The sequence below is a fragment of the Elephas maximus genome, chromosome X, assembly GCF_024166365.1.
Source record: "Elephas maximus indicus isolate mEleMax1 chromosome X, mEleMax1 primary haplotype, whole genome shotgun sequence".
Classification (NCBI taxonomy): Eukaryota; Metazoa; Chordata; class Mammalia; order Proboscidea; family Elephantidae; genus Elephas; species Elephas maximus.
In genome coordinates, this window is record NC_064846.1 from 28,480,921 (window position 1) to 28,498,080 (window position 17,160).

Below are 17,160 nucleotides of genomic sequence, written 5' to 3' on the forward strand. Positions count from 1 at the left end.
GTGATCATGATCTGTTTCTTTATGTGACTTGATATTGACTGTTGTCTCCGAGCCATCTATAAGTTATTGTATTAGTTTATGCTTGCTTACTGTGTCATAGCTTCTTGCTTTGTTTTGTTTTGATATGCCCAAATGGGTTGCTTGAGTGAGCTAGCTTGATTATTTTCACCTTTGGAGCTCTGATGTCCTGTCCCCAGATGGCTAGAGTTGTTATCAGGTATATCAGTCTAGGAGTCCATTCACTTTTCTTGTATGAATTCAGCTCAGGTGTCCAGGTAGCTGATTATCAAGTGTGTGGTACAGGCTCTGTCCTTCAGTCTTAGAAGGGCAGGGGTGATTGGTGTATGTACCCATATCTGATTGCAGTAGGGGGTCATGCTCTGAACAAGGCAAGGGGCTGAGAACCAACCCCCAAGTGTCTCTGAGGAAAGTGCGTCCCTGTTCCGTAGAGTGTGCCGGTGGGTGGTTTCTGCAGAGGGACCATGGGCACCCAAAGTTTTTGGTTGTAAGGACTGGGAGGTACCAGTTTTCCTTAGACCACTGTTGCAGGTGGCTGTGTGACCTGAGTGGAGCTAACAGTTCTTAGGCCCCTGACGTGGGTAGGTGAGAACCCTGTTTAATAGGCAAAGCAATATCAAACATTGAACACCCACCTCTCCATGGCAGAACTGAAACGGTTTGAGTCTGTCAACAAGGGCCTATTCTCCTGAAATAGGCCCACACAGGTCCATGCAGAGGGGAAGTGTGCCCAGAGTTGACAGACCATTTACGCCTGGACATGAGCCACTTTTGTCCTGAGCTCCCCTGGTTAGCGGAGTTGGAAATTATCTTTTCCCCCAGTTGCAAATTTTTTCCTTCACCAAGGCCAGGAGGATGGCTCTAGGGACTCAACAGTGCCTGTCTCAGGCCCAGGGAATTCAGCCGCTGAAGCTGGCCTTGGGGTGGGAGGTGTGGTAGTATATACTCAAGTACTTAGCTTTTGCCAAGAGCACCGTTCTTTTCTGGTTCTGGACGTGTAAGTAGGCTGTGTGGCTGGCTGCTTCTCCCTGAGGAAACTGCAGCCAAACGCTACTACCAGCCCGCCACCGCCGCTGCTCCGGTAATGGTGCCTGAGGGCTCTCCATGATTCAGGTCCAGTAGCTCCTGTCTGCTTCTGAACCTTCTCTTCCTCCTCCTGCCACTCTGTTCATTTTCTAAGCTTGCCTTTGATGCTCAGGGCTCCTAGCTTGTCATAAATATACTCATTTCACTTGTTTTTTTGGGTCTTTGTTGTAAAGAGGGCTTGCCAGAAGCGTCTGTCAATTCCACCATCTTGGCTGTGCCTCTGTATGTTACTCTTTATGTAATGTCTTCTTTCTCTGCCTGCATTTAAGATTTTTCCCTTCATCACTGCTTTTCAGCAGTTGGATTAAAATATGCTTTGCATGGTTTCTTCATGTTTCCTCTGCTTTGGGATTATTGAGGATCTTAGGTTTGTTATCCTCATCAAAATTTAAATATATTTGGTCATTATGTTTTCGTATATATATATATGGTCACTATGAGTCGGAATCGACTCGACGGCATTGAGTTGGTTTGTTGGTTTGTTACTTTATGACTCTCATCACAGATACATCATCACAAAATATCACCCAACATATTGCTGATCCTTGTTTATTTTCCTCCATGTTTTTCTCTCAGTATTTTATTTTGGAGACTTTTTTATTGCTATGTCTTTGAGTTCTCTGATCTCCTTCTCCCCCACGGTGATACTTAATCGTCTACTAATTCCTTCAGTTTCTTTTTAATTCAAATAGTGTATTTCCTACTCTAGACACTTGATTTGAATCTTCCATATCTCCTGTTTTTTTCTTCATCAGTTTCTTTTTTTTCTTCATCCTTTTTAAACATATGCAGTGTATTTAATATCTTTTATAGATTGTGTTATGTTAAAATCTCAACCTTTAGTATTTGTGAAGAGACCCTTATTTGGAAATAGGGTCTTTAAAGATGTTATCAGTTCAGTTAAAATGAGGTCATACTATGAGTGCTGTCCTTATAAAAGAGAAGAAGAAACAGAGAGGCACAGAGAGGGAAGATGGCTATGTGAAGATGGAGGCAGAGATGGAGTTATGCTGTTGCTGCAAGCCAAGGAATTCCTAGAGCTACCAGAACCTGGGAGTGAAAAAACAAATTCTCCTAGAGCCTTTGGAGTGAACATGACCCTTCTAATACCATGAATTCAAACTTGGAGACAATAAATTTCTATCGTTATAAGCCACACACTTTGTGGCACTTTGTTGCAGAAGCTCTGGGCAATTAATGTATTATCTTTCTCTATTAATTCCATCATTACTATCATTTATTAGTCTGTGTACATTGATTGCTTTTCTCCTTTTCTTGTGCCATTTCTTTTCCTGCTTCTTTGCAGGCCTAGTAATTTTTGATTGGGTGCAGACAAATTGAATTTTACATTATTTGGTGCAAGATTTTGTTATATTCTTTTAAATATTGTTGGGCTTTCATACTGGGATGAAGTTAAGTTACTTGGAATCAATCTGTTCCTTTCAACGTGGATCCACAACAGTCTTTAACCCAAGGAAAATTTGTTTCCACTATTAGAGCAAAAGTCTTCTGAGGACTTGTCTTGGTTTCCATAAGTGCTACCATAATAGAAATTAGTGTTGTCATAATAGAAATATCACAAATGGGTGGCTTTAAAGACAGGAATTTATTTTCTCACAGCTGAGGAAACTAAAATTCAAAATTCAGAGCATGGCTCTAGGGGAGGTCTTTGTCTATTTCAGCCTCTATTAGCCAGCAATCTTTGGAGTTCCTGGGCCTGTAGAATCATCTTCCTCTATTGTAGGATAGCATTTGCCTTCCCTGTGTGGGTGTCTCTGTCTAGTCTGGTGTTTTTATAACTAGTATTTATGTTTAGGATCCACCCTATACTCATTAACATACCAAAAGGAAACCCCCTATTTTCAAACAGGGTCATATTTACAGGCTCAGGGGTTACAATTTCAACACATGTTTGGTGCAACACAATTCAATCTATAACAGGTCTCAACCTAAAGGCCGATGCGTTTGGATGTCTTTACATTCTGGCAGGTGAAAGTACAAACCATTTCACTCTTATGTGAACTGTAAAGATTATTTTCCCCAGAAGTTTCCAGTGTTTTCTTTTCCAACCTTTATATTCACCACATAGACATATCCAGGTCAGTACTCATCCAGACACTTGTGCAATTCTCCAGAGCTCTCTTACTGTGAAAAAAACTGAAGCTTCCATAAATCCAGTATTTTGCTCCATGATTTGAGACACCCTGCACTTTCCAAACTCCAAACTCCCTCTCCTCAAATCATCAAGACTATTAGGCTCTACATGGGCTTCTCCTCTTTGCTATGTGGTCAGGAAACACACCCCAGGTAGTAAGTTTAGGCAATCATAAGGATCACTTTATTTCTGTTTTTGCAGTGATCAGTAGCATGTATTGCCAATTGATCAATGCCTGAAAACTTACGTTTTTATATATAACATCCAGTTTTCTAGTTGTCTTCAGGGGGATGGTGTTACATCTTATCCATGCTACTCCATCACGTCCGGAAGCAGAAGTAATAAAGCTGTGAGCACATTCCACTACTGCCCCTCTTAACTATTATAGATGCCTGTTATCAGGTTGGGGATTTTTTTTATTCTGTTCTTAGTTTTATAAGTGTTTTTATCCTAAAAGGATGTTGAATTTTGCCAAGTGTATTTTCTGCATCTGTTAACATGTTCATAAGATTTTTATTTGATTTTGTTAATGTGTTGAATTGCATCAATTGATGTTTGAATGCTAACTTTGCATCCTGGCAATAAATGCCAGGTGGTCTTGTTGTATTATCATTTTTACATACCGCTGATTTGATTTGCTCATTTTATGTTAAATTTTGCCTCTAAGTTCATGATAGATATCAGGTTATAATTTTCATTTCTTATATATTTTTTTCTTTTTTATAATTTCTTTCTCAGTTTTTTGTGCCAGGGTTATATTTGCTTCTTAAAGTAGGTTGAGACATGTTCCCTCTCTCTCTTTATTCATAAAAAGTATGTGCAAAACAGGTATTATTTCTTTTTGAGTTGTTTGATAGAATTCACCAGTGAAACCATTTGGGTCTATAGTTGTCTTTGAGGGAAGGGATTTGAAAATGAATTCAAACTATTTTGCTAGATATAGGGTATTTAGATCATCTATTTTTAAGATAAAAAAATAGACTCGATGCACTGGGTTTTTTTTTTTTTTTTTTAAGATACTTTTTTTGATCTGTAAAGAATTTTCCATTGAAACTAAGTTGTCAGGTTAATATGCATAAAATTGTTTATAATATTCCTTTCTTACTACATTTAATGTTTATAGTAACTGTAGTGATATAAACTTTTTCATTCTTCATATTGGTAATTTGAGTCTTTTTTCTTTTAACAGAAGTTTTGCTAGATGCTAATTAATTTTATTACTATTTTCAGAGAATAAACACTTGTCTTTTATTTGTCTCTATTATTTTTTCACTATTTCTTTTTTACTACCTACTTTGGGTTTAATTTCCTCTTTCTTTTCTAGCCTCTTAAGGTTGAATCTCAGATCATTCATTTAAAGGTTTTCATGTTTTTTTAAAATAAGCATTTAGTGCCTAAATATTTCCATCTAAGCAATGCTTTAGATGTATCTCAAAAATATTTATATGCTGTCTTTTCATTATTCATTTGGAAATACTTTCTTATTCTTTCAATTTATTTTTAGATCTTTGTTTTTTTTTATATGTATATTGTTTAAATTCTAACTATGTGGAGATTCTTTACTTATCTTTTGATATTTATTTATAGTTTATTTATTTTAGTCAGAGAATATTCTCTGATTTTTAAATTTTGTAATTACTTGAAACTTATTGAATGCTGAAATATAGGGTCTATCTTAAGTGAACTACTTCATGTTAATTTTTGACCAATGTGTAGCCTATATTTGTTGAATATAGTGTTGTATACCTGTAAATGGAAACCCTGGTGGCACAGTGGTTAAGTGCTACGGCTGCTAACCAAAGGGTCCACAGTTCAAATCTGCCAGGTGCTCCTTGGAAACTCTATGGGGCAGTTCTACTCTGTCCTATAGGGTCGCTATGAGTCAGAATCAACTCGATGACAATGGGTTTTTATACCTGTAAATTGGAGTCCCTGAGCGATGCAAATTGTTAAGTGCTCAGCTGCTAACCAAAAGGTTGGAGGTTTGAGTTCACCCAGAGGCACCTCAGAAGAAAGGACTGGTGTTTTACTTCCAAAATATAAGTCACTGAACACCCTATGGAGCATAGTTCTACTCTGACACTCATGGGATTGTCATGAGTGCGAATGGACTTGACAGCAACTGGTTTAATTTGGTTTACCTGTTAGTTAGGAGAAGGTGATTATTACTGTTGTTAAGATCTTCTATTTTCTCAATGATTATTTTGTCTAATTGTTATATTTTATTCTTAGACTGGGGTGTTCAAATCTCCAATGATGATTTTAAACATTTTCCATTTGTGACTTCTGCCAGTTTATGATTCATGTATTTTGAATCTTTTTCATTAAATTCATGTACGTTTAGGATTGTCTTCTTTAATTTTCAGGTTTCAAGTGCTTTATATCAAACTGCCCCAAAGTTTCATGATTTAAAAAACAGATAGCTATCTCTTATGACTCTGTGCTGGGGTGTTCTCATTTGTTATCTGTCTTGTGATTGCAGTTAGTAAATGGGACTAAACTTATATGAATGTTTTACAGGGCTGGATTTGCAATATGGCTTTCATTCACATATCTGATTCTTTAATGCTTATCCATATGGCCTCTCCCTAAAACAGTTCCCTGTCAGTTTATGTCTCCAAGAAGCAAGAAGTGAAAGTTTCCAAGCAAGTTACCAATTACTCCCAGCATGGCGAAAATATGACTTCTCCCCTACTGTATTGGTGAAAGCAGTTAAAGGGAACACCCAGATTAAAAAAAAAAAAATTCCCTTGCCATTTAATTTGCTATAATTTAGTTGTTTGTGATTTTACTAGGGATCACAATTAACATCTTAATATATAAAAATTTAAACCCAAACCTGTTGCTGTTGAGTCGATTCCAACTCATAGCAACACTTTAAGACAGAGTACAACTGTCCCATAGGGTTTCCAAGGCTGTAAATCTTTGTACAGAAGCAGATTGCCACATCCTTCTCCTGTGGAGCAGCTAGTGGGCTTAAAATTTAACCACCGTGCTTTAACCACTGCACCATCAGGGATCCTCAAAGGACCCACCAGATAAATTTAATAATGACAATTTTCTAGGAAAGAGAATTTGAAGGACCTTCTATTCTATTCTCTTTCCATATTGTAATTGTGGACTCTTGCTTTTCAAGGATACTGTGGAGTCGGGAAGGGGAACAGGGATAGGGCAGGATAAAACTCCCCAAAGTTTGCTGTTGTTATCAAAATTCAGATATGAACCTATAGGACAGAGTAGAACTGCCATATCGGGTTTCTAAGGAGCGGCTGATTAATTTGAACTGCTGAACTTTTTGTTAGCAGCTGATGTCTTATCCACTGGGCAACCAAGACCACTTTTTTGAACTAGGCTCCCCATATTGCTGCAAGCCTTTGGTAAATTTCCAGACTTCTTAATGAATGATCCAGTCAATTTTTGCCAGTATTCTCATTGCTTTAAGAAAGAGTGATTTTTTTTGATATTTATACTCCACATTTATTTCTGACATCCTCTAATTGAATATTTATATGCATTCAGGAAGCATTGTATTCAGATCCACAACTCGGCCTTTGAGATAAGCATTAACATGAGAGAATACAAGTGCCCCACAAAATGGATCCTGTGATGTATAAGATTGTGTGTCAACTTGGCTGGGCCATGATTCTCAGTGTTTGTATGTGATCACCCCCTGTGATGGGATCTGCTTTAAGTAGCCAATCTGTTGAAAGGGAATTTCCTTGGGCATGTGGCCTGCATCCAAGTATAAGCGGACGTTCTGGCTCTTGCCTGTTCTGGATCCTGCAGCTGGCTCCTGTTTGTATGACCTCTGGTTCTTGGGGCTTGAGCTAGCAGCTTAGCTGCCAATTTTGGGATTCATCGATTTTCACAGCCTGTGAGCAAAAGTCCTGCTCCCAGACCTACCAATCTTGGGTTTGCCAGCCCATACAGGTACATAAATCAGGAGAAGCCTTGTGGTCTTGCTTGCCAATCTTGGGATTTGTCGATATTCACAGCGTGTAAGCAAGAGTCCTGCTCTCTGACCTGTTCATGTTGGGTTTGTCAGCCCCTGTGGCTACATGAATCAGGAGAAGCCTCTATTCTGATCCACGGACTTGGGGTGTTCCAGCCTCTTCAATCACATGAGCCATTTTCCTTAACATAAATCTCTCTCTATACATATTTATATGCTTTATTGGTTTTGGTTCTCTAGAGAACCCAGCCTAAGACAGATGCCATTATTGATTTGTTGTTTTTGTGTTGGTCTAGAGCATGGCATGTGTTGTTGCTGTTGTTGTTAGGTGCCTTCGAGTCAGTTCCGACTCATAGTGACCCTATGTACAACAGAACGAAACTTTGCCCAGTCCTGCGCCATCCTCATGATAATTGTTATGCTTGAGCCCATTGTTGCAGCCACCTTGTCAATCAGTCTCATTGAGGGTCTTCCTCTCTTTCGCTGATCCTCTACTTTACCAAGCATGATGTCTTTCTCCAGGGACTGATCCCTTCTGATAACATGTCCAAAGTATGTAAGATGAAGTCCTCCCATCCTTGCTTACAAAGAGCATTCTGGCTGTACTTCCTAAGACAGTTTTGTTCATTCTTTTGGCAGTCCATGGCATATTCAATATTCTTTGCCAACACCATAACTCAAAAGCGTCAATTCTTCTTTGGTTTTCCTTATTCACTTCCCAGTTTTCACATGCTTATGAAGTGATTTAAAACACTGTGGCTTGGGTCAAGTGCAGCTTAGTCCTTAAAGTGATATGTTTGCTTTTTAACACTTTAAAGAGGTCTTTTGCAGCAGATTTGCTCAATAAAATGCATCCTTTCATTTCCTGACTGCTGCTTCCATGTGTGTTGACTGTGGATCCAAGTAAAATGAAACCTTTGACAAGTTTGATATTTTTTCGACTTCTCATGATGTTGCTTATTGGTCCATTTGTGAGGATTTTTGTTTTCTTTATGTTGAGGTGTAACCGATACTGAAAGCTGTTGTCTTTTATCTTCATCACCAAGTGCTTCAAGTCCTTTTCACTTTCAGCAAGCAAGGTTGTATCATCTGCATAACGCAGGTTGTTAATGAGTCTTCCTCCAATCCTGATGCCCCATTCTTCTTCATGTAGTCCAGCGTCTCAGATTATTTGCTCAGCATACAGATTGTATAGGTATGGTGAAAAGATTCAGTCCCGATGCATAACTTTCCTAACTTTAAACCATGCAGTATACCCTTTGATCTATGTACAGATTCCTCGTGAACATAATTAAGTGTTCTGGAATTTCCATTCTTCTCAAAGTTATCCATTATTGGTCCACATAGTCAAATGCCTTTGCACAGTCAATAAAGCACAGGTAAACATCTTTCTGGTATTCTCTGCTTTCAGCCAGGATCCTTCTGACATCAAGAATGACATCCCTTTTTCCACATCCTCTTCTGAATTTGGCTTGAATTTCTGACAGTTCCCTGTCGATCTACTACTGATATTTCAATACCCATGCCATTGCTTCCAGTATTACAGCAACACGCAAGCCCCCACAGTATGACAAACTGAAAGACGTGTGGGGTGGCATGTGTAGATGGACTAAATTGTGAAAAGAACCCAATCCTGATGTTTTGAAGAATGAGAAGCAGTAAGGGTATGTTGTGAAATGTTATAATGTACTGGGGATATGAGCTTCTTCTAAAACACATGCATCTGAGCTGTCTTCTCTTTATTTCATTTTTATTTATTTTGTTGTTGTCGTTGAGAATATACATAGCAAAACATATACCAATTCAGCAGTTTCTACTTGTGCCATTGTTGTTGTTGTTGGGTGCCATCGAGTCAGTACCGACTCCTAATGACCCTATGTACAACAGAACTAAACACTGCCGAGTCCCGCACCATCCTTACAAGCCTTGCTATACTTGAGCCCATTGTTGTAGCCACTTTGTCAATCCACCGCGTTGAGGGATTTCCTCTTTTCTGCTGACCCTGTACTTTACCAAGCATGATGTCCTTCTCCAGGGACTGATCCTTCCTGACAACATGTCCAAAGTATGTAAGATGCAATCTCACCATCCTTGCTTCTAAGGAACATTCTGGCTATACTTCTTCCAAGACAGATTTGTTCATTCTTTTGTCGGTCCATGGTATATTCAATATTCTCCAACACCGCAATTCAAAGGCGTCAACTCTTCTTCGGTCTTCCTTATTTATTGTCCAGCTTTCACATGCATATGATGCAATTGAAAATATCATGGCTTGGGTCACGCGCACCTTAGTTTTCAAGGTGACATCTTTGCTTTTCAACACTTTAAAGAGCTCTTTTGCAGTCGATTTGCCCAATGCAATGCGTCTTTTGATTTCCTGACTGCTGCTTCCATGGGTATCGATTGTGGATCCAAGTAAAATGAAATCCTTGACAACTTCAATCTTTTCTCCGTTTATCACGATGTTGCTAATAGGTCCAGTTGTGAGGATTTTTGTTTTTGTTTCTTTATGTTGAACGCTGTGGTCTTTGGTCTTCATCAGTAAGTACTTCAAATCCTCTTCACTTTCAGCAAGCAAGGTTGTGTCATCTCCATAACGCAGTTTGTTAATGAGTCTTCCTCCAATCCTGATGCCTCATTCTTCATATACTCCAGCATCTCGGATTATCTGCTTAGCATACGGATTGAATAGTTATGGTGAAAGGATACAACCCCACTGCTTTTCCTGACTTTAAACCACTCAGTATCCCCTTGTTCTGTGCGAACAACTGCCTTTTCATCTATGTACATGTTCCTCATGAGCACAATTAAGTGTTCTGGCATTCCCATTCTTCGCAATATTATCCATAATTTGTTATGATCCACACAGTCGAATGCCTTTGTGTAGTCAGTAAAACATAGGTAAATATTCTGGTATTCTCTGCTTTCCGCCAGGATCCACCTGACATCAGCAATGATATCCCTGGTTCCACATCCTCTTCTGAATCTGGCCTGAATTTCTGGCAGTTCCCTGTTGATATACTGCTGTAGCCGTTTTTGAATGATCTTCAGGAAAATTGTGCTTGTGTTTGATATTAATGATATTGTTTAATAATTTCTTCATTGGGTTGGACCACCTTTCTTGGGAAGGTGCATAAATATGGATCTCTTCCAATTGGTTGTCCAGGTAGCTAGCTGTCTTCCAAATTTCTTTGCACAGACGAGTGAGCACTTCCAGCACTGCATCCGTTTGTTGAAACATCTCAGTTGATATTCTGTCAATTCCTGGAGCCTTGTTTTTCACCAGTGCCTTCAGTGCATCTTGGACTTCTTCCTTCAGTACCATCAGTTCCTGATCATATACTACCTCTTGAAATGGTTGAATCTCGACAAATTATTTTTGGTATATTGACTCTGTGTATTCCTTCCATCTTTTTCTGATGCTTTCTGCATTGTTTAATATTTTCCCCATAGAATCCTTCACTATCCTGAGGCTTGAATTTTTTCTTCAGTTTTTTTCAGCTTGAGAAACATCGAGAGTGTGTTCTTTCCTTTTGGTTTTCTATCTCCAGGCCTTTACACATGTCATTGTAATACTTTACTTTGTCTTCTCGAGCCGCCCTTTGAAATCTTCTGTTCAGTTCTTTTACTTCATCATTTCTTCCTTTTGTTTTAGCTGCTCGGCATTCAAGAGGAAGTTTCAGAGTGTCCTCTGACATCTATCTTGGACTTTTCTTTCTTGTTTTTTCAATGACCTCTTGCTTTCTTCATGTATGATGTCCTTGATGTCATTCCACAACTCGTCTGGTCTTTGGTCATTAGTGTTCAACATGTCAAATCAATTCTTGAGATGGTCTCTAAATTCAGGTGGGATATACTCAAGGTCGTATTTTAGCTCTCTTGGACTTGCTCTGATTTTCTTCAGTTTCAGCTTGAACTTGCATATGAACAATTGATGGTCTGTTCCACAGTCGGCCCCTGGCCTTGTTCTGACTGATGATATTGTGCTTTTCCATCATCTCTTTCCACAGATGTAGTGAATTTGATTTCTGTGTATTCCATCTGGTGAGGTCCATGTGTATAGTCACTGTTTACATTGGTGAAAAAGATATTTGCAATGAAGAAGTCATTGATATTGCAAAATTCTGTCGTTCAATCTCTGGCATCTTTTATATCACCTAGGCCATATTTTCCAACTTCTGATCTTCTTTGTTTCCAACTTTTGCATTCCAATCACCTGTAATTATCAACGCATCCTGATGGCATGTTTAATCAGTTTCACACTGCAGAAGCTGATAAAAATCTTCAATTTCTTCATCTTTGGCCTTAGTGATTGCTGTGTAAATTTGAATAATAGTTGTATTAACTGGTCTTCCTTGTAGTTGTATGGATAGTATCCTATCACTGACAGTTTTGCACTTTGGGATAGATCTTGAAATGTTCGTTTTGACGATGAATGCAACGCCATTGCTCTTCAAGTTGTCATCCCCAGCATAATAGACTATATGATTCAAAATGGCCAATTCCAGTCCATTGTGGCTCACTAATGCCTAGGGTATCGGTGTTTATGCGTTCTGTTTCATTTTTTGACGATTTCAAATGTTCCTAGGTTAGTAGTTCGTACATTCCAGGTTCCGATTATTAATGGATGTTTACAGTTGTTTCTTCCTCATTTTGAGCCATGTTCCATCAGCAAATGAACATCCTGAAAGCTTTACACCATCCACGTCATTAAGGTCGACACTACTTTGAGGGGGCAGCTCTTCCCCAGTCATCTTTTGAGTGCTTTCCAACCTGGGGGGCTCATCTTCCAGCACTATATCAGACAATGTTCTGCTGCTATTCATAAGGTTTTCACTGGCTAATTCTTTTCAGAAGTAGACTGCTGGATCCTTCTTCCAAGTGTGTCTTAATTTGATGAGATATTCATTGCACTGTTTTTTTTTTAAATTTTTGTTGTGCTTTACATGAAAGTTTACAAATCAAGTCAGTCTCTCACGCAAAAACTTATATACACCTTGCTACATACTCCCAATTGCTCTCCCCTGATGAGACAGCTGCACCCTCCCTCCAGTCTCTCCTTTCATGTCTATTCACCAGCTTCTAACCCCCTCTACCCTCTCATCTCCCCTCCAGACAGGAGATGCCAACATAGTCTCAAGTGTCCACCTGATCCAAAGAGTTCACTCCTCACCAGCATTCCTCTCCAACCCACTGTCCAGTCTAATCCATGTCTGAAGAGTTAGCTTTGGGTATGGCACCTGTCCTGGGCCAACAGAAGGTCTGGAGGGCATGACCACCAGGGTTCTTCTAGTCTCAGTCAGACCATTAAGTCTAGTCTTTTTACAAGAATTTGGGGTCTTTGACACATTGAACACTAGTGACCGAAGACCAGACGAGTTGTGGAATGACATCAAGGACATCATCCATGAAGAAAGCAAGAGGCCACTGAAAAGACAGGAAAGAAAGGAAAGACCAAGATGGATGTCAGAGGAGACTCTGAAACTTGCTCTTGAGCATCGAGCAGCTAAAGCAAAAGGAAGAATTCATGAAGTAAAAGAACTGAACAGAAGTTTTCAAAGGGTCTCTCGAGAAGACAAAATAAAGTATAATAATGACATGTGCAAAGAGCTGGAGATGGAAAACCAAAAGGGAAGAACACGCTTGGCATTTCTCAAGCTGAAAGAACTGAAGAAAAAATTCAAACCTAGAGTTGCGATAGTGAAGGATTCCATGGGGAAAATGTTAAATGATGCAGGAAGCATCAAAAGAAGATGGAAGGAATACACAGAGTCATTATACCAAAAAGAATTAGTCAATATTGAGTCATTTCAAGAGGTGGCATATGATCAGGAACCGATGGTACTGAAGGAAGAAGTCCAAGTTGTTCTGAAGGCATTGGCAAAAAACAACGCTCCAGGAATTGATGGAATATCAATTGAGGTGTTTCAACAAACAGATTCAGCGCTGGAGGTTCTCACTAGTCTATGCCAAGAAATATGGAAGACAGCTTCCTGGCCAACTGATTGGAAGAGATCCATATTTATGCCTATTCCCAAGAAAGGTGACCCAACCGAATGTGGAAATTATAGAACAATATCCTTAATATCACACTCAAGCAATATTCTGCTGAAGATCATTCAAAAATGGCTGCAGCAGTATATCGACAGGGAACTGCCAGAAATTCAGGCCAGTTTCAGAAGAGGACGTGGAACCAGGAATATCATTGCTGATGTCAGATGGATCCTGGCTGAAAGCAGAGAATACCAGAAGGATGTTTACCTGTGTTTTATTGACTATGCAAAGGCATTTGACTGTGTGGATCATAACAAACTATGGATAACACTGCAAAGAATGGGAATTCTAGAACACTTAATTGTGCTCATGAGGAACCTTTACATAGATCAAGAGGCAGTTGTTTGGACAGAACAAGGAGATACTGATGGGTTTAAAATCAGGAAAGGTGTGCATCAGGGTTGTATTCTTTCACCGTACCTATTTAATTTGTATGCTGAACAAATAATACGAGAAGCTGGACTATATGAAGGAGAACGGGGCATCAGGATTGGAGGATGACTCATTAACAACCTGCGTTATGCAGATGATACAACCTTGCTTGCTGAAAGTGAAGAGGACTTGAAGCACTTCGTAATGAAGATCAAAGACCACAGTCTTCAGTATGGATTATACCTCAACATAAAGAAAACAAAATCTTCACAACTGGACCAATGAGCAACATCATGATAAATGGAGAAAAGCCAGAAGTTGTCAAGGATTTCATTTTACTTGGATCCACAATCAACAGCCATGGAAGCAGCAGTCAAGAAATCAGAAGACACATTGTATTGGGTAAATCTGCTGCAAAGGACCTCTTCAAAGTGTTGAAGAGCAAAGATGTCACCCTGAAGACTAAGGTGCGCCTGACCCAAGCCATGGTATTTTCAATTGCATCATATGCATGTGAAAGCTGGACAATGAATAAGGAAGACTGAAGAAGAGTTGATGCCTTTGAATTGTGGTGTTGGCAAAGAATATTGAATATACCAGGGACTGCCAAAAGAATGAACAAATCTGTCTTAGAAGAAGTACAACCAGAATGCTCCTTAGAAGCAAGGATGGCGAGACTGCATCTTACATGTTTTGGACATGTCATCAGGAGGGATCAGTCCCTGGAGAAGGACATCATGTTTGGCAGAGTACAGGGTCAGCGGAAAAGAGGAAGACCCTCAACGAAATGGATTGATACAGTGGCTGCAACAATAAGCTTAAGCATAACAACGATTGTAAGGATGGCGCAGGACCGGGCAGCGTTTCGTTCTGTTGTGCATAGGGTCACTATGAGTTGGAACCGACTTGATGGCACCTAACAACAACAACAACAATCCCACTGCTGTCCTGCTCCCTCAGGGGTTCTCCGTTGTGTTCCCTGTCAGGGCAGTCATCGGTTGTAGCTGGGCATCATCTAGTTCTTCTGGTCTCAGGCTGATGTAGTCTCTGGTTTATGTTGCCCTTTCTGTCTCTTGGGCTCGTAATTACCTTGTGTCCCTGGTGTTCATTCTCCTTTGGTACAGGTGGGTTGAGACCAGTTGATGCATCTTGGACGGCCGCTTGGTAACGTTTAAGACCCCAGATACCAATGCAGACATTTTTTAGCAGGTAAACTATTGTTTGGTTTTAAGAAAACTCCAAGGACTATTTTTGGTTTAAGGTTTAAAGATTGTCTCAGGGAAGTAGATTCAGGCATTCATCCAACCTTCTTACCTCTAGGAAACCTGAAGTCTGTGTGAATTTAAAATTCTGTTCTGTATTTTCCTCCTTTTGACTAGGCTACTTCTACAGAATCTTTGATCAAAATGTTGAGTAATGCTAGCCAAGCACCATCCAGTTCTTATGGTCTCAAGGCAAAGGACTCAGTTGTTCATGGAGGGAGTTAGGAACATATTCCATATCCTCCTCCTATTCCCGACTCTCCTTCTTCCTCTGTGGCGCCAGGTAAATAGAGACCCGTTGTTATGCCTTGGATGTCTGCTTGCAAGCTTTTTAGACCCCAGGCAGTATGCAATGAACTAGGATGTAAAGCAGAAGTACTAAACATGTAATTAGGCCAGTTAACCGGGATGTCCCGTGAAACCATGACCTTAACCTACAGACCAAGGAACCAAATCCCACAAGGGTTTTGCTTGCACATAAGTAACCTCAGCAGCTATTCTTTTATTTTTGTTGTTGTTTTTGTTGTAAATATGAGCCATCTTCTCTTACTTAAAGTTAAAATAGGCCAGGCCAATATAACTTGAATACAGAAGCTTATCTTCAGTAGAAGACTACTACACTAGGATTGGAAACCCTGGTGACATAGTGGTCAAGTGCTATGGCTGCTAACCAAGAGGTCGGCAGTTCAAATCTGCCAGGTGCTCCTTGGAAACACTATGGGGCAGTTCTACTCTGTCCTATAGGGTCGCTATGAGTCGGAATTGACTTGATGGCAGTGGGTGGGTTTGGACATTAGGATTTCCTGAAGGGTAATAGTGGACAGTGAAATCTATAAATACTGCTACAGATTTATGCATGGAATATATAGGATATAGTAGTATCAAATGGGACATAATTCCACTCCTTTAAGGTATTCTGTCATCATTGAAAGAAGCATAAAAGTGTGGAGTACCTAGATGACCTTCTCAATATTATCCTGGCTATGGAAGCTTACAAAAACCAGACCTCAAACAGAGTCATATACCAATATCTGTCTACTCTACTGGGTCTATTCCATCTTTATTTCCCAATTTAAATCTCATTTTCACTTGGGGTATGCTAATGAAACTGAAGATTTTGATGGAAATATTGAAAAATCTATTATCAGTCATGGAAATATCTTTACTTCAATAGATGTCTTGATCAAAGCAGATAAATAAATAAATTTGTATGATAAATTATAAGAAAGATATCTACACAAATCACAGTAAAATTTCAGAACACTAAATGACAACAAAAGGAAAGCTGTATTACCAAACAAGGAATGAAGGCAGTGGTGTGAGGCAACCAGCTGGTACCACTTCACAAGATCTGATTGTGTGCATAGACTTCTAACACAGCAGCATGAGGGGCTCTGAGAATCTGGTTCCCAGTGAAACTGGTGAAAATTCTTTTTAAAACAATCATTTAAAGTCTCTGGAAATGGTCCTGAGGACACAGCAAATGAAGAAACATTTATTCACGAAAATGTACTAAAATTTGCTAATAAAAATGAGAGCTTGTGTTACTTAAACCAGGATTCCTCTCCCTCCTAATTCATTAAAATGGAAACTTGATACAGGACTCCCTGCTTTCACAGTTCCCAGCTAGAAGGCATCTTCCTGGGAGAAGTAGGACATCAACATTTCTCATGCTGCATTCAGCTATGTGTTACTGAGACTAAGTTCTTGGTGTGTGTGATTTAGAGATGTAGACTTCCTTATTCTGCTCGGCCCTCTCATGTGGGATGAAAGTGCTACCTTGGGCACAGTCCCACTGAGGTCACTGGTGTCCCAATCACACTTACCAAGGCTCATAAGGCAGTGGTTCCATGCCAGGAAAGGCAAACTGAGAAGACCTGAGGTACTTTCCCCCTCCACTAAGCTCAGACCTCCTAATATGTGAGAGTCACTCAGAGAAAACTGTGCTGTTGTCTTCACCCCCAGCTCCAGAGCCATGGCTCAGTGCTTCTACTGGGAGAAGCAGGGGTGGGAAGAGGTATAGGCTAGGAAAACACACAAGTTGTAATCACTTCCAAAAGGAACTAACTTCATTTACAACACAATGTATACAAGTACAATTCTAAGAACACTCTCAAATACTAGGGAAGGCTATATACCCCGCTGCTGTCGAGCCGATTCAGACTCATAGCGACCCTATAGGACAGAATAGAACTGCCCCACAGAGTTTCTAAGGAGCGCCTAGTGGATTTGAACTCCCAAACTTTTGGTTAGCAGCTGTA